This window comes from Eublepharis macularius, chromosome 2, assembly GCF_028583425.1.
Source record: "Eublepharis macularius isolate TG4126 chromosome 2, MPM_Emac_v1.0, whole genome shotgun sequence".
Lineage (NCBI taxonomy): Eukaryota > Metazoa > Chordata > Lepidosauria > Squamata > Eublepharidae > Eublepharis > Eublepharis macularius.
This window is the reverse complement of record NC_072791.1, coordinates 80,790,313-80,814,365: the sequence shown is the minus strand read 5'-3', so window position 1 is coordinate 80,814,365 and position 24,053 is coordinate 80,790,313. Positions and strand designations below refer to the sequence as shown.

The following is a 24,053-nucleotide window of genomic DNA, read 5'->3' as shown; positions in this document are numbered from 1 at the left end:
AAGATATGTTGGGGAGGACTTTGGAATCTTGGCACTTTCCAAATATGGCAGTACAGGTTTTGAGGATATTCCAGATCTTTCTAAGACATCTGTCAAAGACTGCTTATTAATGTCCAGCCAGGTAGTAAAAGCTAATGTTTCCTGGAAAACCTTTTGCTACTGTTTATGTCATTACTGGGAGGAAAACAGAGAGGTTGATAGTTGCATTAATCTTTGTGTGACAGAACAAATCCCTGTGATCAAGATAAGTCTGCAGTCCAATCAATGTTCTGCTCTTTAGTACAGCTTCATTGCCAACAAACCTGTGTTCAAACTGGAGCTAGACTGCTAGATAGGACTATGGTATGGGGCAGGGATTCCCAATGTGGTACCCATGGGCGCCATGGTACCCACCAGTGCGTTTCCTAGTGCCTGCCAAGTGTTTTTAGAAACTGGGTGGAGTCAGGTGGGGGTTTTGCTAGCAGGGCTTCCAACTGACCACAAGAGCTGATTGGCTGTGTATATTTTTAAAAAGTTGCTGCTGCAGCAGCAGCTACCACACCATAAGAATCTTCACTGTATGACTGAAAGTGAACTGTGTGTATGCAAGAAAATGCAATATCGTCATTTTAAAAAGCATCCCGTTAAACAGGTTCTGCCAGAAGTATTGAATTGTTACTATTAGAGTTATTCATCATCCCAGTCACTAACATTTTGTGGTTGGCTCCCTCCACCTTTTGTGGCAGCCATTTTGTGATTGCACCAGCCACTCTAATAGAATTCCAAAACTACCCCCAGGCTCAAAAAGTTTGAACCCCTGGCATGCGGGATTCACAAGCTCTGTTCATATATAATGCTATGATTTTGCATTGCAGGAGCAAGCTTTGGGCTTCCCATTCCCTCTTCCCTTGGTCATCTCCGGCCCTGTTGCACATACCTCCCTTTTAAAGCATACTAGTTTACTGTTAGAACTTAACCAGCACATTATGATTTGTGCTTGCCCCCCAAACCAGAGTAGAATACCACAATCAAACTATGGTTCCAGTTCAGAGGGCAAGTGCAACTCATGGTTTGCCAGTTCAAATGTAATGGTAAACTATAGTCTGTTATAAAATGTGAAGGATAAAATAGTAGCTCAAGGGGAAAGAGAGAGCACATGAGCCCAAGGCTCATAATTTAACACACCAATAACTTTTGTGATGTTTGATCCAACTTGGCAGAATACAAACATCTGATTCCTTTGCAAAAGGAAATTGTGATATTGTGAATGATTTTTCTAAACTTTCAAAGAAGAGTACCTGCTAAAAGCAGTACTACATATTACCTTGGCAAACACACGTTTTCAACCCCATGTCTTCTGAGGTAATGTCAGGAACTGAGGGGTGTGTATAGATAAATAGAAAATTGGTAAGTGGAGGATGTTTAACCCTTCTTCACCCACTGATTCTGCCCTGGAAGTCCCTTCCCTGAGTGTTTTTTCTGTAGACAGTTTTATTTCTAGATTCAGAATCCAATGGAGGCTAAGTGGCTGGAGAAAATGAGCATCAGTAAAATCCTCTTGTCTCATCTGAAAACATATGTATTCAGATGTGTTAGCATTACAAAACAAAGATGGAATTTAGTATTCCTTGTTTGCTTTTCAACAGTCACTTTCATTTTCTTGGTAGCACTGTGTGTTTGGTCAGTTCAGAGTGAAAGTCCCCTTAATATGGGATCCTGAATTACCAAAAAGTTGATTTCCCAACAATTGATGTTCAGTTGTTGGAGTTTTAGATGTGAGCTTGGTTTGCATCTCCCAGTAGCATCTGGAGACAGATAACATCTGTGTTTGTTCACTGGAGACCTTGCCCAGAGGGGGAAAGCTGATCCAAACTGACATTTTATAAGGAGTGAAGCCAGTTGGGTGAACTTCCAAATCCAGAGGCAAACAAGGAGGCAGATCGAAACTATTCTAAATGTTAGTCTCCAGATATCTGGTCTTGGTGCAGACATAGATAATAATGTAATCATTTATGAATGTATTGATTTCCCTTAATGATCTAGGCACTTTATAAAAGGTAAAGAAAACAATAAGCTTTGCTTACAAGCTTACAATCAATAGATAACAGTACAATGATTGCACTGACCCTTTTAGGCTAGAACTTGATGAGATGTGCTCCATTTGTTAGTCTCCAGTAACTATTAAAGGACTCCAGTGAAACGCATTTCTTGCCAATTCAGCCCTGACTCACGCTTATTGACAGTGGACGCCAGTTGGCAATATTACAAAATTATATGAATAGAAAGTGTATCATTGGTGATTCATAAAAAGCAGTGTAGATCCAGGATTTTGGTTTAGTCTAAATCCATCCCTTACAGTTTGGAAATGTTATGTTTACTTCATTCTTTGAATTCAAGTGATGATAGGTGAGGTCAGTCTGTTTTAATACTGCATGCTGTGTATTATAATATGGCTGTGTAAAGTTAATCTTCTGCTGACTGTTTTACCACTTTTATTGTTCATTGCCTATATAATGAAGTAATGTCTAGAGGCATCACACACACACACACACACACAATTTTTAGCAAAGCACTGAGCTCATCCGAGGCAGGTGCATTATACCTATGTGCCCTAGGAATGGTCACACTGACACAGATTTTCTTATGTCTCTACACTTGGAATCATCTCCCTGTGCCTGCACCAGGAGCAAAGACTCTACTTTCTATGGAAACTGAAATCAGTGCTGCTTCTCCAAAGCAAGGAGCCAAGGGCTTAAGGAGAGCCTAGGATGCATTGCTTTTACTCCTGCAGGCAGCCCCAATTCAGAAGCAGCCACTGTCTCCATCACAGAAAGATGTTTGGCTCGAAACCTCTCTGTAGTAGCCATTTTGCTGTGGCACTCACTGCCCTTTCTCAGCATTCCAAAAGTGCCTGCAGGTATTTAGTGCTTTACAGGTCCTTTTGTACATCTAGTAAGTCAAATAAACCTGACAAGGCTGGTGAGTTTACAGGAAAGTTTTGCTGTTCCTGCAATTTCCAGGAGAATAGTGCAATTGTTTGGCTTCTAAAGTGAACACTTGGCACTTGGCTAACACTTGGCAAGTTGTGTCATCTTCTGTTACTGAGAAGCTAGAGAGAACTGTCCTTCGGACCAGTCAGGCTGTGAGGTGCTATTCTTTCATCAGCTATAAAGCTATGTCAACAGTTCAGGGGATTCAACAAACTGACAATAAGACTTCCATAATAAAATCTAGTAATTACGTGTGGCGGTTGCATAGTTTTGGAAAGGTAATTACTAGGATGACTTGAAACATCCTTAAGGTAATCCTGCACTTGAAAGTTCTCTAGCTAGAACATACTATGTGTTTAATAATTGTCAGTGTTAATGAGTAAATGTTTTTGCAAAACATCTCTTCCCTGTTGCTCTGTGCCTCATCCCCACCAGGATTAACTGTGGCACCTCCCTGTTGAATCTTCTCTGTTACTGGTAGGCTTTCTAGAACTTTCTAACTTTGGATCCAATTGTATAGATGCAGATTAACTTCTGCAGTTGGGAGAAGGTAATGGGTTCAATAAACATGTTTTGAGAAGCATAAATTCTTTCTGCTAAGCAGACTTTCCAGCTTTAAGACAAAGAATGCAGTGGCAGTGCAGATACGTCATTTCTTTATTGTGTGTGAGGAAGATGGAAAAGAAGGTAGGCCAAAAGAATTTTTACCATATGGTAATTTACATCTCCCATGCACATCTTACATTAATTTTTTTCTTTTCTTTTTTCTTCAATAATCAAAGAATCTTCAATGCCTTCACAAAACCCTAGACCTTTTTAACAATCCATTTTTCCCACAAATGTCTTTTCTCAATGAGGATATACTTGAAACTCCTTTTATATGGAGTAAGAAAGATCTGCTTTACTATATTTCTAAGCACGTGGTTTCCTAAGGAAAATTTAGAACAACACAGTAAAATAAGTTGATTATTTTCACAGACGCAATATGTCTACCTTTTCCTTTCTGTTGTTTCTTACAGTATGGTTGCCAATTCTGGGTTTGGAAATTCCTAGAGATTTATGGGTGGAGCCTGGGGAGAGCAGAGCTTGGGGAAGAGAGGGAGCTCAGCAGGGGTATAATGCCATAGAGTCCACCCCCCCAAAGCTGCCAGTTTCCTCTGGGGAACTGGTAATCTGGAGACTGACCACCCTAATTTAGAGACACACACTTTTATATTTAGAAGCAGTAACCAACAATGAAAGAGTGGGAGAAAATAGTTGTAACTGGGGCATTTGGCAGTACTGATGCAGAAGAACGTGGAGAGATTAGCTCGCTGCTGCTTGTTTGATCTGTTATGTCCCTCTTTCTGGTAGGTCACAAATAACTCGATTGGAGAAGTCTGACAATTTGGGCTGGCAGCTAAAACTTTGCCTTTCTGAAGGCAGAGATCTCTCGAGAGAAACGCAGGGCTGATGTCAGCATATAGTGAGGTGGGACCCACTACTTTTGAGCCCTTACTCACAAGTCTCCTTTGATGCCTGCACTCACACCTTTCCACTGCCTACTTTGCATGAAAACAACAAGAAAAGCTGTGCGTTCCATCATGTGTACTGAATTTTTTTCTTTCTTGATTACTGATTCAAAGCAGCACAAAAGTCCCATAGAACTTCATAAATCCTGTTGAAGACTGTACATGTGATACAGCATGCTAGGAAGGGCCCTGTTTCTAATTGATTTTGTCAACCTAACAGTGTATCTGCATCTACCTGCAGTTTTCCATGTCTTGCCTTAATCGTTCCTGTGCACCTCTTACTATGTTGCAGTGTAGAATCACAAAGTTCAAAACAAAGGTAATGAGTAAGAGGCAAGTGGGCATTCTTGTCTGCCGCTCATATGTTAGTTCAGGCTATCTACCTGCAAGTTTATTCAATAGCACACTAGTTCACCAATTAAGATTACATGCTTGCAATGCAAACAGCATTCCTTGTGATTTTATCAGTCCAGCTAGTTCAAGGAACATTGCAGAACATTAGTAGTGCTTTAATGAGGCACTGTCTTCTAGTACAAAGGCCTAGAAGTGGAGCCTGAAGGCAGTCACACAGTGCAGTTCAGTTACCAAATTGTTAGGTTTTTAGCAAGTATCAACCCTTCTGTCATGAAAGAGTTAAGCTGATGTTTTGTTAAGCTAGTGATAACTAGTTAGCATAGGGCCAGTTAGGTCAGGTGTAGAAGTAGATCCTTCCCACCAGAAAGGGGGTAGTATTATCAATGAGATGACCCTAAGATTGACTATTGGCTGATCAATTTATTGGGAGGGGGGATTAGGCTTTCCTTCACATCAGCAGGGATCATTTACACATCCAGTTTCAGTGTGGGAGTACAGAGAACAAAGGAACAAGATGAAGTTTAGTTAGGCTGTTGTTATTTTCTATATTTGTGTCCTTTTACACACATTTGAGTGCTGCTTATTTTCTGCTGTCTTTATTCACTCTGCAGACTTTACCAACACAAATTCATATTCTGATGACCAGTGCTTTCTTTGGGGTGGGGGAGGCCAGTTCTTATATATAAGGTTGTACTGATTTCTACCAATTTCCCACTCAGGACTTGAAAAAGCCCCCCAAAAGGTGCCAGTACTCAGCAGTGGTGAGTACTCTCAAAACAAAAAAAAAGCCTGTTGATGACTATTATAGTAGTTACTCACCTTCTTGCATTGTCCCCACACTTTTCTTATGGCACTGTATAAAAGAATATATAATTGCCCCCAAATGTATGATCTGCTACAACCAAAGTACTCCTTTCAGAGAATGAATGACTATACTGTCCTTGAAGGTTCTTGTCCTGTAAAAATATGGATTATTTTCAACACTACTAAGAAATCCAAAGTGATGCCTTTTCTGTTTCTGGTTATCTGTAATCAACTTAGTGATCAGGTTTGGTGCTCAAACTTCACATCTGAAAGACAGAATATTTCAGCAATGCAATCCTATGCAGAGTTACTCCACTGATTTCAGTGGGTTGGAGTAACTGCTTAGGATTGCACTGTTCATTTGACCAGTTTTCTGTAATTCTGAGAGTCTGGAATCCTCCCCTTGGCATCTGACTCTGCCTGAGGGAGAGTCTGCCAGAAACATGGGAGTTTCCTGGCCTATTATGGCAAGGTTGCAGATGTAAAACTAGCGCAGACCTTCACATCAATATTTCTTCTCAGTCATGCTGCTGACGTGCTTTGGCTTTGCTTGGATTCTGTCTAAGCCTTATCAGAAGATGGGCGAATCTGGCGACAATTTCCTCTTACACTGAAGCTGCTAAAGTGACTCCACTGACTAGAAAGTGAGGTGTCTCCTATATGTCTGAGTTCACTGATTAAAAGTGGTTATGTGAATCAGCCCTGAGTTACTGTCATGTAACCAAAGTTTATCTTTCTTTTGTCTAATCAGAACATTTCATAATAACTAAATCAAAGAAGAGGCACAGAGTTGACATGTAGCTGTTTTGACCAAATGATTCAGTTGTCAGTTGTTTTCTAAATTAGAATAATTATTCTATATTATTTAACTTTAAATGGGGGTCAGACAGATTTATGGAGAATGGACCCATCAATGGGTATTAGCCATTATTAGTAAGGGGAGCCACCATATTCCAAGGCAGGAAATCTCTGAAACCCAGTGCCAGGAGGCAACATCCAGGGAAGGCCTTGGCTTCTGTTCCCTGTTTGTTGGCCCTCCAGGGCTACTGGTTGGCCACTGTGTCAAATGGGATGTTGGACTAGATGGGCCACTGGTCTGATCCAGCAGAACTCTTCTTAAACTCTTATTCTCAGCTAGCACTTTATGTGCTGGGAAGGCATAGAGGCCTCTGTGCATCATCTGTTTTGACCTCTGCAGCTTCTGTGTGCTGTAGGTTTACAGTTGTGTTTTGGACACTGATGAATAGAAAAAGTCTGGTCTCACTCTGGAACCTAAAATCCTGCGGTGCACCATGCCTGCCTTCAGCTATCTGTAGCCCACCAAGGCCCCTTGCAACCATTGTTTAAGTTACCACTAGAAAATCCATTTGTTGTTTTCTTTGAGTCCCAGCCACCTTGTCATTCTTTAAAGGTTTGTTTTCATGCTCTCATAGTAGAGAGAAACCATATTTATTTATTTATTTTATTTTTAACCTGCCCTCCCTGCAAGTGGGCTCAGGGTGAGGTACAACATTGATTAAAATACAACTTAAAATCAATTATAAAAACAAATAAAATACTGTGCCCCTTTCGGGGCAACCAGCGGGAGTGGACTCTCCATACCCCTTGTAAAGGGAGACTGGTGGAAGGCTCGGCAATGATGGGCTAAAATTAGCCTCCATTATATGCCTGGCAGAACTTCTCTGTCTTGCAGGCCCACCTAAATGATACAAGATCCTAGCGGGCCCGAGTGTCCTCAGAGAGTTCCACCAGGTTGGGGCCAGGACCAAAAAGGCCCTGGCCCTGGTAGAGGCCAGCTGAGCCTCCCTAGGGCCGGAGACCACCAGTAGATGTTTTCCGGTTGAACAAAGTGCTCTCTGGGGTACATACAGGGAGAGACGGTCCCTTAGGTATGCTGGTCCCAGTCCGTTTAGGGTCTTTATAGGTCAAAACCAACACAAACCGGATCTGGAATTCTACTGGGAGCCAGTGAAGCCACTGCAAGGTAGGTGTAATGTGTGTCCTACACGAAGCTCCAGTTAGGACACATGCAACAGCAGCATTCTGGACCTGTTGAAATTTCCGGATCAAGCCCAAGGGCAGCCCTGTGTAGAGCGAGTTACAGTAGTCTAACCTGGAGGTGACCGTTGCATGGATCACTGTCGTTAGGTCCTGGGCTGAGAGGTAGGGTACCAGTTGCTGGGCCTGCCGAAGGTGGTAAAAGGCTGCCTGAGCCACAGCCACGATCTGGCCCTCCATAGACAAGGAGGAATCCAGAATCACGCCCCAACTCCTAACCGATGGTACGGCACAAGTGGTGCCCCCCCAAAGGTCAGGAGAAGGATCACTACCTCCGACAGTCCACGGCCCAAGTACAGGACCTCCGTCTTTGTGGGATTCAACTTCAGCCTGCTCTGTTCTACCCACCCAGACATGGCCTCTAGAGCTCTCAACAGGGTGTCAGGGGCAGAGTCAGGTTGGCCACCCATCAACAGATACAACTGGGTGTCATCTGCATATTGATGACAACCCAGTCCGAAACTCCGCACCAACTGGGTGAGGGGGCGCATATAAAGATTGAACAACAGGGGAGATAGTATCACCCCCTGTGGGACGCCGCACTCCAAGGTTGGCGTGCGGACAGTCTCTTCCCCCAGCGTTCAGTCTTGTATTATAGAGAATGAGAAGGAAGGACGTTGGTTGTTGAGTACTAGGTTTAGAAAACCACTCCTTATTACTGAGAAGGCAATCCAAGCCCCAAAGTCCCTTTTGGAAACTAAAACATCAGACTACTTGTGGTTGATGGCAGAGATGCATACAAGATAATCCTATTTAGACCCCTGAGAGGGTGCTGAGCAAATTGTTAACTGGCCCTCAGGTTTGTTTGCCTATCTTTTTGGAGGGTGGGAGTGGGGAGAATCCATTACAAAACCATTTCAGCTGCAAATTCCAGTCTTAGCTGGAAGCAGCTTTTGGGCTTTTAGTGCTTCTTTTGGAATGCAGGTTGTAGAAGTCCTAGGCAAGCATGGGAGGGGGAAGGGAGCAGAGATTTGGTATTTGTCCCTTTTGGTGTGTGTAGCTCTGCTATAACCCCCTTCTTTGTTCCATTCAACATGAACGGTTTTTACTCTAAGCTCTTTCTTCAGGGGTTTGTTGTTTTCCTGGGGTGCCTCCTTGCCTCTTATTAAAGTTGAGTCCAGCAGGTTAAGCTGGAGGCAGCCTGCCTTTTGCCTGAGCCTTGATGGGATTTGTCAAGGCCCCTTCCCTTTTCTTCCTGTTTATTGAACTTTGAAACAAAAGAAACAGAAAGAAGAAAGGAACCCAGATGAGCCTGAGAGAGAGATGTTGAAGACATTCTGATCCTCCTTTGATCCCACACAACAGAAGGGGGGAAGTGGTTAAAATCAGGGGCAAAATCCTCTGAATGCCATGCCTCCATTCTGGAATTGGGAGTCCAGCATTGTAGTCTCTGCTCTGTTATTTGAGACTCGTCAGACTGGGTTTTAATCTAGTACATTGCTACTTCTGACAATTGCTGAACAAGGCTGATTCTGACATTTAATGGCCAAATAAAATAGCTGTCTTGAGGCACAGAGCACTATAATTATTCCTGTCTGGGGCAGGAAATGCAGAGCACTTGATTCTATACCCCCTGTCATTTTTTTAAAAACCCACTGAAGTACAAAGTCAAATGGATTTGCTACTCTTTGTATTACTTTATTTGAATATGCTCTTGTGTTGTGTCCCTAGTTGCGGGGCTGGGGGAGGACTTTTAGCTAGTTAATCAGGCAAGCACAGAATTGTGGTGGCTTTTGGCAATTGTACAGAAGAACACCCAGTAACAATATCTTTTCCCCTCCTCCAACCAAGCATTGGGCAAGATAAGAGAGCTGAACAATGGCCTTCTGTGCAGCAAATCTTCCCCTCAGAAACCTCGCCTGACTTCCAATGACAGGCAAAAAGGTGTTCTTTTCATGGAAGACAACTTAAGGCTCTGCTTTTGCATCAGCCAAAAGAAACTGCAGAAAGCAGGGTGTGCCTTGCATGCTGACCTGAGCCTCCTGTGCAACTCCTATATCCTTCCCCAGTTCTCCTTCCACCTTGCATTTTACACTTTTTTTAAATTCAAGGGGCAGGGAGTACAGAAGAACGTATTAAAAGCAGGTTTCGTTTTTAGATCCTTCAGTTTGAAGTATTAGAAATTTTAAAAATTTCCTAATGCCAGTGAATAGAATGCATGCGTATCCAGCAAAAGCTTAATGTTAAAAGGGTCTTAACTAGTCTTGGAAAATCCAGACTTCAGTTATCCTTTTCCTAGCACCCAGTAGTAGGAAGCTAATGGAAGAGTTCTACAGTAGTGACATAGTCATGATTGGGAGCATATTACATGCATGTACTGCTTTCTGCTGCAATATGGATGGAGTAGCTTTTCAGGAGCTGGAGTTAACAGAATTAGATGATCTAGAACTAATGCGTGCTGAGATGTACATGTTGTGTACAGAAGTGGAACAAAGAACACAGTGTTATTTCTGGGCAACTTCCTGGTCCAATGTTAGACTTGGCTATATTTGCTTTCACCTCTAGTTATGGCCCTATCCTCATCAGTTTTGCCAAACTATGTATGCCCCATCCTCCAATAATAATTGATTTATATACCGCCCTTCAGGACAACTTAACACCCACTCAGAGTGGTTTACAAAGTATGTTGTTGTTATCCCCACAACAAAACACCCTGTGAGGTGGATGGGGCTGAAAGAGCAAGAAGCTGTGACTGACCCAAGGTTGACCAGCTGGCTTCAAGTGGAGGAGTGGGGAATCAAACCCGGCTCTCCAGATTAGAGTCCTGCACTCTTAACCACTACACCAAACTGACTCATCTTATATATGATCATGCCCTCTTTTCCTGAAGAATTCACTAGAATGCCCGCATAAAGTCTGAGAAATTGTCTTATGACCGTAAACCTCTCCTATACTCACAATGGCTAACAGTATTCTAATCAAACATTTAGAACAAAAATAAAACGTACAAGGCTGATTTTCTAGAGAGATTAAATCTACTTGTCCTGGGTGGAGCGATGTTGGCTTTTTCAGAGCAGGTTAAGAGCTTGGAAGCGCTCATGGTCTCTGCCTTGCTTTTTGAAAAACAGGTTAGCATAGTGACCCACAGCACTTTTTCCCAGCTGCGTCTAGTTTGCCAACTCTCTTACTACCTAGACTCAACTGATTTACCCACCCCCACCATTCATGCTTCTGTAACCTTACAGTTGGATTACTGCAATATGCTCAACATGGGGCTGCCTCTGAGGACAACTCAGAAACTACAATTGATCTAGAATGCAGCAGCCCAACTACTATCAGGGGCTAGCTGCTAGGAACATATGATACCCATGTTGAAACAGTTATAATAGCTGTCAGTTTATTTCCAAGTTCAATTCAAGGTGCTGGTCGTGACCTTTAAAGTCCTTCTTGACCTGGGACCTGCATATTTAAAGGACTTGTCTCGTCCTCAGTATCCTAGTGTGCCAACTACAATCCTCACTCAAGCAGCCATTTGTTGGCTGTCCAACAGCCATCACGCATCCAGCAGAATCTGGGCCTTTGTTACCGTGGCTCCTGCTCTCTGGAATGGGCTCCATGAGGAAGTGAGATATTCAGAGATGTTCTGCAAGACCTGTCTGTCTGCAAGGATTTTAGATGGGATTTGAATAGCTGGCATCTTTTAAAAGGATGGGAATGAGGGAGAGATTTTGGTATTGTGATTTTATTTTGGCTTTAATGTAAATGTTTTAACCTACTATTGCAAGCCACCATGAACTATATGGAAAGGTGTGGTATAAATGTTTAAATTAAAATGGAACAAAGAGTAAAAACGATAACAGCAACAATAACACTTCAGCAGTAAATTTTATTTACTTGGATGTCTTAGCAGGATCAATGGCATTCCTTCCTGCCTACAGGCCAGATAAAGCCTGCATAGGTACGGCAGAAGTTCCACCCTGTTAAGCCTGGAGATACTTTTGGAATTTTGAAAAAAGTGTAGTGAGTGTCAACACAAAATAGTGATGAAGGGTGGGGCAGATCATAAAAGGGCCTCACCTGCCATAGGGAAGGTGTAATCACAAATTCGGCTGAAGCTGAACCCTGTGAAGACAGAGGTCATGTATCTGGGTCCGGGGTTGTTGAGCTTGGGAATTTGGCTCCCAGCCTTAGATGGGGCGCTTTTGATGCCTGTGTCGATGGTGAGGAGCCTGATGTGATTCTGGATGCCTCCTTGTCAATGGAGGCCCAGGTCTCATCGGTTGCCAGAACTGCATTTTTCTATCTTTGGCAGGTCAGGCAACTTGTTCCCTACTTCTCCACCCAAGACCTAGCTACATTGATCCACACAATGGTCACCTCCAGATTGAACTATTGTAATTCACTCTACACAGGGCTACCCTTGAAACTGAACCAGAAATTGCAACTGGTCCAGAATGCAGTGGTACATGTCCTCATTTAGGACACACATTCAACCTGTACTGCATCACTTGCGCTGACTCCTGGTTGTTTTCCAGGTCAAGTTCAAGGTGTTGTTGTTAACCTTTAAGGCCCTTAACGGACTGGGATCTGCATATCTTCATGACATCTGCTGGATCCCTGGCCCCAAGGATGTTCACTTTATTTCAACTAGGGCCAGAGTCTTTTTGGCTTTGGCGCTGGCCTTGTGGAACACTATCCCAGTTGAGACCTGGGCCCTGCGGGGCTTATTAAACAGAGATGTTCCACCAGGCCTATGAAAGTGGTTGAGGAGCTGGCGAACTATCCTGCCGGTCCCTTGCCTGTTTTGCTTTGTTCCGCTCCACTTTTTAATGAGATCTGTTTTTGTTTTTGTTTTATTTATTTATGTCATTTTTAGTCCACTTTTCTCACTGAGACTCTCACATAGTGTGAGATTAGTACAATCAGTATCAAGGACATTTCAATATACAATGTCATAGGATTTTACAAACATTGGCAAGGATCCCAATACACAGAATCACACAGAATCACAGAGCTGGAAGGGGCCATACAGACCTTCTAGTCCAACCCCCTGCCCAATGCAGGATGAGCCTAAAGCATCCCTGACAAATATTCATCCAGCCTCTTCTTGGAAACTGCCAGTCAGGGGGAGCTCACCACCTCTCTAGGCAGCTGATTCCATCTTTGAACTACTCTGACCATGAAAAAGTTTTTCCTAATATCCAGCCAGTACCTTTCTGCATGTAATTTAAGCCCATTGCTTCGAGTCCTATCCTCTGCTGCCAACTGGAACAGCTCCTTGCCATCCTCCAAATGACAGCTTTTCAAATACTTAAAGAGAGCATGTCCGCCCTCAACCTCCTTTTCTCCAAACTAAACATTCCCAGGGCCCTCAGCCTTTCTTCGTAGGGCTCAGTCTCCAGACCCCTGATCATTCTCATCGCTCTCTTCTGCACCCTCTCAATTTGGTCCACATCCTTTTTGTATTGAGGCCTCCAGAATTGCACACAGTACTCCAGGTGCGGCCTGACCAAGGCAGTATAGAGAGGGACTATGACCTCCTGCAATTTCAATGCAATGGCCTTTTTGATACAACCCAGGACTGAGTTTGCCTTTTTGCCACCGCATCACAATGACTGCTCATATTTAGTTTACAGTTCACTCTTACTCCAAGATCTCTTTTGCATACACTACTACCCAGAAGTGTATCCCCCATCCAGTATTTGTGCTTCACATTTTTGTGGCCCAGATGTAATACTGTGCACTTATCTGTGTTGAATTGCATCCTGTTCACAACCACCCACTTCTCGAGAGTATTCAGATCTTGTTGAATTTTAACTCTATCTTCTTGGGTGTTTGCTACTCCTCCCAATTTGGTATCATCAGCAAATTTAATGAGTAGCCCATTTACCCCTTCATCCAGATCATTGATAAAAATATTGAAAAGTACCAGGCCCAAAACCAAGCTCTGTGGCACCCCACTGGACACCTCCCTCCAATCTGATGAAACGCCATTGACCGCCACTCTCTGGGTGCGGTCCTCTAACCAGTTCCCTATCCACCAAACTGTCCTATAGTCCAGTCCTCAGTTTTCCAGTTTACCCATTAGAATGTCATGGGGAACCTTATCAAAAGCTTTACTGAAATCCAGGTAAATCATGTCGACAGAGTTCCCACGATCCAGTAAGTTCGTCACTCAATCAAAGAAGGAAACCAGGTTGGTCTGACAAGATCTGTTGGGGACAAAACCATGTTGACTTCCCCGAATCACTAAGTGGTCCTTCAGATGCTTACAGATCAATCCCTTTAAAATCTGCTGTAATATCTTCCCAGCAACAGAAGTCAGACTGACTGGCCTGTAGTTTCCCGGGTCATCCTTCTTCCCTTTCTTAAAGATTGGGATAATATTCGCTCTTCTCCAATCTTGTGGCACATCCCCAGTCCTCCAGGAGGCCATGAAGATGATGGATAGGGGTTCTGCAAGTTTTTTAAAAAGTTCTTTGAGCACTCTTGGGTGCACACCATCCAGCCCAGGGGATTTGAAGAATTTGAAGAGTTGAAGAATTGCTGGAACAGAACATAATCAATTCTAGGACTGACATTAGATAACATGAAGCACAGGTAGTATAGGAGTACATATTCAAAGCAACAGATAATATGCAGGGCAATGTAGTGCTGAAGTCTATGATTTTAACTGTTATTTATTGTGTTTTAAATTGTGGTTTTTATGATGTGACCCACCCTAAGCCCACTTGTGGGGAGGGTGGGATATAAATCAAATAAATAAAATGTTCAAAGGTTCCAAGCGAAACATCCTGCTATCATGGGGACGACTGTTTTCCGAACTGACATTCTTTTTAGACCCAAAGATGACCCCCCCCCCAGTTCCTTTGAAATACATCCTGTTCAAGTGAGGTGGGGGAAACCCAGGAGTGGCATCTGACAATCTTGCTTAATTTTGTCCCCCTTGCCCTACCTTGTATTGGAGGAGTCTCTCTGTGGATAAAGGAAATGTTTGCCAGTAAGGTTGGCAACCTCCAGGTAAGTGGCTGGAGATCTAGTATTAAAACTGATCTCCGGGCCACAGAAATCAGTTCCTTTGGAAAAACTGGCTGTTTTGGAAGGTGGACTGTATGGTATTATGTATTTCTGAGGTCCCTCACGCTCCCAAATTCCACCCTCCCAGACTGTACTCCCAAAATCTTCAGGAATTTCGCAACCGGGAGCTTGCAACCCTATTCCCAGTTAAAGTATTGGCGAGCACTATGTGGATCACTGGGCGATGGCAGTTAATAATCACTACTGTGGACATGGAAACATTTCCTTTTTATTTTTTACAGAGGGTTTTTCCTTACAAATCACATGGACGGAAAGGATCCTTTCACAATGAGCTTATTTCATAGCATAACTTCTGAGTTAGGCAGCCCAGTTCAGCATAAATCAGCTCAGCAGATTGTAAAATGCATGGGCTGCTCAGTTGTGATTTGCTGTTCTATCATCACTTCATTTTGATTTATGATCTTTTGCCCCCTGCTAGTAAGTTCCTACCCCTCATCCTTAGACTTCCTCCTTTCCAGTTCCTGCGTAGCAGCATGCTTTGATGGATATCTGTGGAGACTGCACCAGACACACAGCCCTGCCCACTGCCTCAAGGCCAAAGAAAGATAAATTGGAATAGTTTCTGTTTTGCTTTTGTTAAGCTGTGGGTGTTCCATGCACATGCAATACACCGTGTTACACTACAAAAAAAGTGTGGAGAAAATACAGACAGGTATTGACACTATGAGGTAATCAGAGATTCAAGAGAAACAGGAAGTGCGTACTTGGGGGCTCATTTCCTTTTTCCAGTTATGTGCACATGGAATATGGTGTACAATATGAGTGCCATCTGACAATCTTGCCGTTTTGCCTGCTTAATTCCCCCCCCCCTGCCCTACCTTGAAAAGCAGTGAATGCAAAGTTCTGTATGAAGAAGAAAAGTCCTTGGGTTCTTTCTGAGTCCCTCTTACCTTTTCAGCTTGCAGCTGCATTGCCCTAATCGTGTTCCTGCTGACCCCCTTGCACATACTTCTCTGCCTCTCTACCATTATACTGTTTCTATACTACACATTCTGCAAAAACTCAAATAAATCTGAAACGAATTTAAGTAAACAAGCCCAGGGAGAAAGTACCAGAGAAAGCATACTTCCTTGGTATAAAACTCAAAGTTCTTTATGAGTAGCACTGTTTTTTGCCCATCCACGATCCTTTTTATTTTTATTATTTTTTAAATTCTACTCAGCTAAAGCCTTTGCGGGGGGGGGGGTGCTTAATGTAAAACAATCATATATGTGTAAACAAAAGGGGAATAAACAATACACAATGAAACATGTTAATGCAAAATCTTGTTTATACAGCTAATTAGCTGTAACCTGTTTTTTCTCTCTTTTGGATGCTAAAAATAGTAGCTAGGCATTACAGAATTTACTGGGTTCTACTAAATGATTTTTGGCTTGAGAGTTGCAATAACAAGTCATGTTTGTCAGATTGTCTGCCATACTAAGATAGTTCTTTCTCCAGGGTGTTGCAACATCCTGCTGTTGGCAGCAGATGTGGTATTAGTGGATTTTTTTTCAGCATTGCATCCATTTCATTGCTAGAGGCTCAACAGAAATACACCTCTATACCTAAAGATACGTCTACCTTCTGTTTTTGTGTTGTTACATAACTGGCCAGGTCATTAGCTGTTATTTTGATTGTGATTTTCATTAACTTTAGGAATTATTTTTGCTTGGCAGGATTAAGGTCCCTAAACCCTAAAATATAATCAAAATTCTGATGGATTATCCACCTTTCCCATGTACTCATTGGTATGCTTTAAACATTACATGAACATTGTGGGATAAGCCCACAGAAAAATGTCTCTGATGCTATCATAAAGTTTAAAGATGAATGAATGGTCAAGATGTGATTTTGAAGGCTTGCAGAGTTATATGAATCTAAGGCTATTTTCTTCAATGAATTTAGAAACCGTTCAGGATTGTACTGTAAAATGTGTAATAATAAATCTATTGCATTCCTCTCCATACCAAATACTCTTTCCAACAGAAACACAAGTTTTTCTGTGTCCTCCTTTAGACGCTGTTCAACTTGGTTAAGACTTTTGGGCTGAGCAGACTTGTAGTACCGACTCCTTATGTATAGTGACTATGTCACTTATTGCTGGTGAAACATCCAATGGTCAGAGATGGAGTCACCATGATAGGGCCAAGTAGAGAGCTTTAACTTCCTTTCTTCAGGCCCAGTCTCTGAGACTTCCCTATTTTTAGTGTGGTTTCTCCCTCTCAAGACCTGAGGGAAGGCTTATGTATTGCCTTGGCACTAGGATGCCAAGACCAGAGCCAGAAATAACTGCCCAAAGATGACAGAAGTTGGGCAGCTGACATTTGCTGGATTATATGTGTGCCAGTTCACATGCAAGTATGTAGACACCAACTGTGGCTGTTACTAGTTTTTGTGTTATGTATCATGTTTTCAAATATACCTCTTGACAGTTTCGGAAATAATTGTCCTGGGTTATATTTTGAGAAACAACCCCCAGTCTTTGTGGTTAAACAATTGTTTGTCCTTGAAACCACTATCCTGAATGTGTGTCTAATTCTAAACCAGCAAATTGGTGGCTGGGTGCATAAAAATGGAAGGGGAGGGTAAGTATATGTCCTCCTCTACATACGCTTTCTACTTTTACTCCCCCCCCCCCCACACACACACACACTCCAGGAATGATTATGGGCTGAGCACACAGAGGAGGCTGGATGTAAGGGAAGGAGGCAAGTTGTTTGTTGTATGTAAGGGAGTGTGTCTGGGGAACATGCCACCAGTAGCCATGGTAGCCATTAGGTATTTAGGAACAAGAGTGAAGGGTATTGATAGGGTTGCAGAATCCCCATACTGGCCACTCTTTTCATCCAATAGCACTCAAAGGGAAGAATCTACCCTTGTAGAACTTATCCAATCACACGATACCTACTAAGTTTGCCCCAGCAATGCAAGTTATGAGCATCTGCAGAACTAGAAGCTACAGTATATGGGATGGAGTCCCTTTTTCCTTGGAATACTTACTTATGTCCAATCTGATCGTGTACATTTTTTTTTGTTTCTAACCTAGTATTTTAAAAATTAAAATCCCTAGATGTGTAACTTGCGCTGTCCATGTACCCTGTAAATATCAGGTGATTCTGTGTTACTAGCACATTGAGAATTTCCTTCTAAAGTCTTCATTTTATGCAAAATCAACAGAAGACATGTAATTAAGTCTGTTGATAAGCTTGTTTTAGCAATAGGATTGTCACCTTCTCAAGCAGAGATGATTTCTGTCCCTTTAAAAGCTCCCAATCTATAAAAGAGAGGGAGCAGCTGCTGAGCCTTCAGCAACTCTCCCTTTTAGCCTGGGAGGGAGCATTGGGTGATTTCAGTGTGAGCAGTGCTGCTGGCATCTGTGGCTCAGAGCCCTTAAAGGCGGCAGAGACACTGTTTCCAGTTGTAGGTATTGATAGTTCTGCCTAAAAGGTGAAAGGAATTAAACATTCAGGTGGATTTTACTACTCATTTAGAGACATCCCTGTACGGAGTACTTATAAGCCTGAGTATATTATGAATTAAAGGACAGAAATCAGATTGGTAAACAGTAAATTAATGCAGTAAATTAAAGGAAGATGCACTAAGGTAATTGAAAGCCAATTTCAAAACCTGGCTCTAAAGAGCACAAATTAAACTCCAAGTAATCAATTTAGTATAGTATTTGATACTTGCAGGAGTATTAAGCCCTTACACATGCACACAGTTAATAAATTCAAAACAAGGCCCATTGCCTTGACAGTGCTGCCCTGCAGGATTTATGGGGTTAAGTGATAAGGGACAGGCAACAGCTGCTGGAACCTTTATTCTCTGAAGGAAGTGGAGGCGGGGGGGGGGGGGCTCTACTATTCCATCTCTGTCCCGACTTGTGCAGACTGATCCTATGTACAGACAGATGTGCTTAAACCTACTGAAGACAGAGTCCTTAGCTGTACCTAATTTTATGTAGTCTTGGGCTTTTACGATCTAGACTCTTAAATCATCCTCTTCAGACAAATCAAAAGCAGACCCTTTCCTGTGTGAAAGAATTGGTTATGATTGTACAAATCATAGAAGATGATTCTGTATCTCCATCCCTCATGAGTAGTTGTTTAATTTTGGACTGAATGGAAGGAAGTGCTGAGCCTATCCAGCCCCATAAACAGAGGTGAAGAATATTCCAAGGCTGGCAAGTCATCTGCAAGGGGAATCTTAGATACAAGAACAGAGACTGTAAATTGCCTGAACGTTACCTGTCCTCTTGGACAGCAAGCCACAATTCCTCACAGAATGAACAGAACAGTGTGAGATGATGTTAGCTGTTGGAGCAGCACAAACAATAACACACTGTAAACAGTGCTTATCTACATCCTTTTAATGGTAACAAAGTACTTTTATTGGGAAGCCCTGCATTTTGATGTTTGTCTGAAGTAGGCAAAGGACAGGGGGAACGGTCCCAAACTCCAAAGCAAAGGCACACTAAGGACACGCCAAAAGACCGCTGCTGCAATCCAAAGCTTTATTCATAAATGCCGAGGGTCAAAATCAAAAGGATGGGGGAGCGCCCACTCCCTCCGGCTGCTCCCGGCAGGAGATTGGCAACGGGTTTGCCTGGCTAAATTGTCCCGTTTCGCAAGGCTCACAGCTTCATCAAAAGCCACAAATGAATTCTTAGTGTAAAGCGTATTCCTTTACTACAAAGTAACCTGCTGGACAAGAGTCAAGTTTCTTCTTAGTTTTAGTTCAACAAACTAAGAGAGGAAATATTGTTGAACTAAAACTAAGAAGAAACTTGACTCTTGTCCAGCAGGTTACTTTGTAGTAAAGGAATACGCTTTACACTAAGAATTCATTTGTGGCTTTTGATGAAGCTGTGAGCCTTGCGAAACGGGACAATTTAGCCAGGCAAACCCGTTGCCAATCTCCTGCCGGGAGCAGCCGGAGAGAGTGGGCGCTCCCCCATCCTTTTGATTTTGACCCTCGGCATTTATGAATAAAGCTTTGGATTGCAGCAGCGGTCTTTTGGCGTTTGTCTGAAGTAAGCAAGGAGCTGCTGAGGAAGAAAGCCTGCAACAGGAAAATAAAAGGAGTTGATGATATGGTGAGGATTTCCTCCTATAAGCTATAAAAGAGCTATTAAATGTGTGAGTGGTGCAGGGATGGGGGGACCCTTTCGGCTGGGCCCTTCTAGTTCCCTCCACAATCTCCATTATTTCAGTTTGGGTGACTTACATCAGCCTGGAATCTTGTCTGATACAAAAGCTGCTCATATAGAAGAAAAGATTTCATGTCTTATATTTCCTAGTAATTACTTCTGCCTCGGGCTAGCTTTGCACAAGCCCTGACAAAGCCAGCAACATTCCCAAATGCTGTTGCAATGGATTGGGGCAAAAAGCACTAGGGAATGCATAAAAAAGAACAGGCTTGTGCACATACATGTGGCTGATTGCCTCTGTCTCTATAAATGTGAGAGAGCTCCTATATGAAGGCTAATAAAATTGGCATCGAGATCTATCCAGATGACAACGGCAGTGGAATCCTGGTCCTCTTCTGTCAGATAGTGCGGTCTGCAGGATTCCGTAAATGCTGGTAGTGTGCTGTAACATGGATGAGTGTAAATAGGCTGAAATATGACCTCCCTTGTCTTTAGATGGTTGATTCCAGCAGAGCCCAGCACTTAATGGTGATCTCTTCCAGAAGCATTCTTTGCCCCTCTGAAGTTGTCCAGAAGAGTGGAAAACAGACCTCCTGTCCTGTACAAGACTTCCATCCCAATAAGAAAGTATTAATATCTTTGAGTACACGTAAGTTTTACTTATCCTGAAATCTGCTCCTTATACATCATGCCCATACAAAATAACTCTCCAGGATAGGACCTGACAGGGAGCTAGATACTATGTATATTTAGTAAGAAGTGTATTTCCCTGTGTTTACTCCCAGGTCAACTGCTCATAGCATTTTTACTTATTTTAAACCTTTTATGCCATCCAACCCAATGAGGCAAACATGAAAATATCAAACATCAAAATATCTGAACATTAAAACAGCTTTTAAAATATGTAAAACAATTCAATAAAAGCATTTACACCACCAAAACCAAGGCAGAGGGGTCAATAACAGTTTTAGTGTTGTGTATAACAGGACTGGAAACTCCAGCATGGAACACTCTTATGTCGTGCTAGGAATGACATCATTCCCAGTGCAATGGGGAAGCAACAGATCATGCTGGGGGGCTCAATTCGGAATGTCATTCCCAGTATGATACGGAAGAGTTCTGGAGCATGTGAGCACTTCTGCGCATGTGGTAAGACCCCACTGACATGCCTCCCAAATGACCTCCATCCCTTGGCTTTCAGCCTCAGGGGAACTGACACCCCTAGACCAGGTGAATGGGCAGGTTTGTATGGGACAAGGCAGTCTTTAAGGTATGCTGGCCCCAAGCCATATAGGGCTTTAAAGGTTAATAACAGCACCTTGAATTTGGCCTTGAAGCCCGGACTGATAAAGTCTCCACAACCCATTCCAGTCAGTGTTCTTGATGCAGCATTCTGTGCTTCCCCACATAAGAGCACATTACAGCAATCTAGCTGTCACTAGGGCATGCATTGCAGCTGTAAGATCTTTCTTACCCAGGAAGGGCTCCAGCTGGCTCAACAGTTGAAGCTTGTGAAGGGCACTCCTGGCCACCACTGCCACCTGTTTATCCAACAGAAAGCCTGGGTCTAGCAGTGGACCTGCTCCTTTAGGGGGACTGCAACCCCATCCAGAAAAGATGATAACTTATTTCCTGGGTCAGACCTTTTCCCCAACCAATAGCACCACCATTTTGTCAGGATTAAGTTTGTTTCTTCACCTTTATCTATTCTAAAACTGTCTCCCAGCACCTGTTCAGAGTTTCTGCAGCCTCACTGGAATCTGCTGAAAGTGGGATATAGAGCTGCGTGGCATGAGCATATTAGAGGCAACTCAGCCCAACTCTCTGGATGACCTCTCCCAGAGGCTTTACATAGATGTTGAAAAGCATGGGGTCAAGATGGAAACTTGCAGGACCTTGTAGGCCAGAGGCCAAGGGGGTGGAGCTGCAGCCCCAGCACTACGCTCTGAAATATGCAGAGCAGCTGTAGGCGCCATTCCTTGCAGGAGGGGCTTCTTAAAGCGATTTATGTCAGTGAAAGAAGCACTCTCATGGTTTTGCCAGCAGCATCTTACAAGAAGTTAGTTCTGTAGAACACAACGCCGTTAAAGGAAGCGCTGTAAATGAGCTGAAACTCCCGGACGCTACGAAGTAGCACTTTTGGTGTGGAAGTAAGTTGCAGCCTCGGGGCAGGCATTTCTGCGGCTGGCTTGGCGCACACACAAAGCCCAGCCCAGTAGAGTCAGGGCTTGCTCTGCGCTGACGGGGTTGTGCTCGCTGCACCTGCGGGGCAGGGAGGAGACGCGGTCGGATCGCCCTCCCTCCCTCCTTGTACTCTCCGGGAGCTGCTGGCTCCTCTGTGATCCTGGAGCGAGTTGCCGTTCTCCCCCCCCCCCCACCGTGCCAGAGGCCGTGAGCAGGGGGAGCCGCTGCAGGTACAGGCAGCCGCTGCATAGCTGGCATTCCAGCGGAGCAGGCTCCTCCGAGGGCCTCGTATCCCGCCTTGCCAGCCACAGCCAGAGCGTATACCGTACTGCTTTAGCGGCCCGTATTCCCTCGATACTTTCGCGGGAGGGGACTGTCCAGACGGCCTGCTTCCCCAGCCCTCTGGTCAGGAAAGGCAAGGAGGAAGGGTGGTAAGGCCCGGGTCCCCTGACGATTTTTCGCGTTGGGCTTCAAGGCCTGACCGATCTGCAGTGCCACCGTCAACAGAGTTCCTCTCTCCCAAGTCCAGTGGATCTAGAAGGGCACCTGTGATTCTACTAACCCTGTAACGTAATATAAGCATTCGCGGACTCGATCAACGCCCCCTGCACGAATCTTTATGCCACCAGAAGGCTGTCAGTCTTCAAGGTGCCGGCCGCGGGCTTTGCGTTTGCTGTGACACCTAACGCGGCGTCCTCTCTGGAAGCAGCCGGTACCGGGAAAGGCCCCCCCCCCGCTCACCCCCTTTTGTGGCGAGGGCGGGCATGCGCGCAGCGGCGAGATTCGAACGAGGCTCCCTACAGCCGCGGCTGTATTAGCCACAAGGGCGGCTCGTTTTGGCGAGACTGGCGCTGATCCGTCCTCCGCCTGAAAGCCGTCTAAGTCTAGCGCCTTCTGGCGTCAGCCGAAGACGCAACTACGGGTGCAAGACGCGGCATTCCCCGGTCCGCTGGGCTCCCGCTTGCCTAATTAATGAACTTGCTTCGCCGCCTCGTTTGCATTTGCGAGCGAAGACCGCCGGTTGTCGCCTCCCCCACACCCCGCAGGCCTGCGCAGGTGGGCGGCTTCGCCTTCCCTCTGGCCGCGTGTAGGTTGAGGCAGCGCCTTCCCCGGCCCAGCCCGTGCCGCTGGGGCCTCAGTTGAAGGGAGGGGAGGAAGGGTCAACTTCGCCGACGCCGGGGCCAGCGAGGGCAGGGTGCGGGGCTGCCTGCCCGCTGAGGGAGGGGAGGGGAGGGGGCGGGGCAAAAGGGCTCCTGACCCTTCGCGCCGGACCGCTCCGCAGTGGCTCGGAGCGGCAGAAGTGAACTGAACTTTCCTTTTGTTGCCGCAGCTAGTGCGCTTTGTCCTCCTCTTTCCGGCTCCGGGAATTACCAGAGAGGAAAGTGGCCGGTGGCGGGGGAGCCAAGCGAGCCCTTGAGCGCGGTGACGCCAGGTGAGGCTTAGGGGCGCAGGTGGGAGGCGGGAGCAACGGGATCGGGGAGTCCAGCCTGTTTCCCGGCTTCTGGAAGCCACGGCCCCTTCCCACATTGCCAGGTGGAGGCAGAGGAGCGCGCAACTTTCCTGAAAGCGGAGGCGGCTTGTGCATGCGGCTCTTCTTGCCCTTTATTGCCGAGCCAGCAGGGACCCCGCGGCCGTACCGGGCGATACAGACTCGCCTCCTCTCTAGTTTGACTTTAGTTTTAAGCCTGCTAGCGGCGGCAGTAGTTAAGAAACGTCACCCCCTTTGAACAGCTGTTTACTCGGCTGTGAAGGGCGCGCGGCTACCTGGTCTCTGGCGATCCGCTGGTTGCCCTTTGGTGTTCTCTCCCCGGGGGCGGGGATCTGACCAGCGCGAGGAGCAATCGGGGCTCTCTTGCATGGAAGGTGACTGGGAGGGCCATAAACAGTCTGGTCTTCTGGCTGCCTAAAGTCTTGTGTCGGGATGGGGGGGGGGATATTTTCTAAACCCCCTTGATAAGCAGCCAAGTATAAAAGAGCCAGGAACTTCTTAGTCCAAGGCAGGGC

At 44.7% G+C, this 24,053-nt stretch overlaps 1 protein-coding gene across 5 annotated transcripts in view; it reads left to right on the top strand.

Moving 5' to 3' along the window:
• Positions 1 to 20,400: 20,400 nt before the first annotated feature.
• Positions 20,401 to 24,053, top strand: part of LARGE2 (LARGE xylosyl- and glucuronyltransferase 2) — a 35,441-nt gene continuing 31,788 nt past the window's right edge. Inside the window, exons 1-2 of one of the 5 annotated variants that reach the window (XM_054972407.1) lie at positions 21,488 to 22,015; positions 23,380 to 23,481. The gene's annotated coding sequence lies outside the window, so the exon portion shown is untranslated. The other 4 variants (XM_054972408.1, XM_054972409.1, XM_054972411.1 and 1 more) reach the window with 4 other exon arrangements.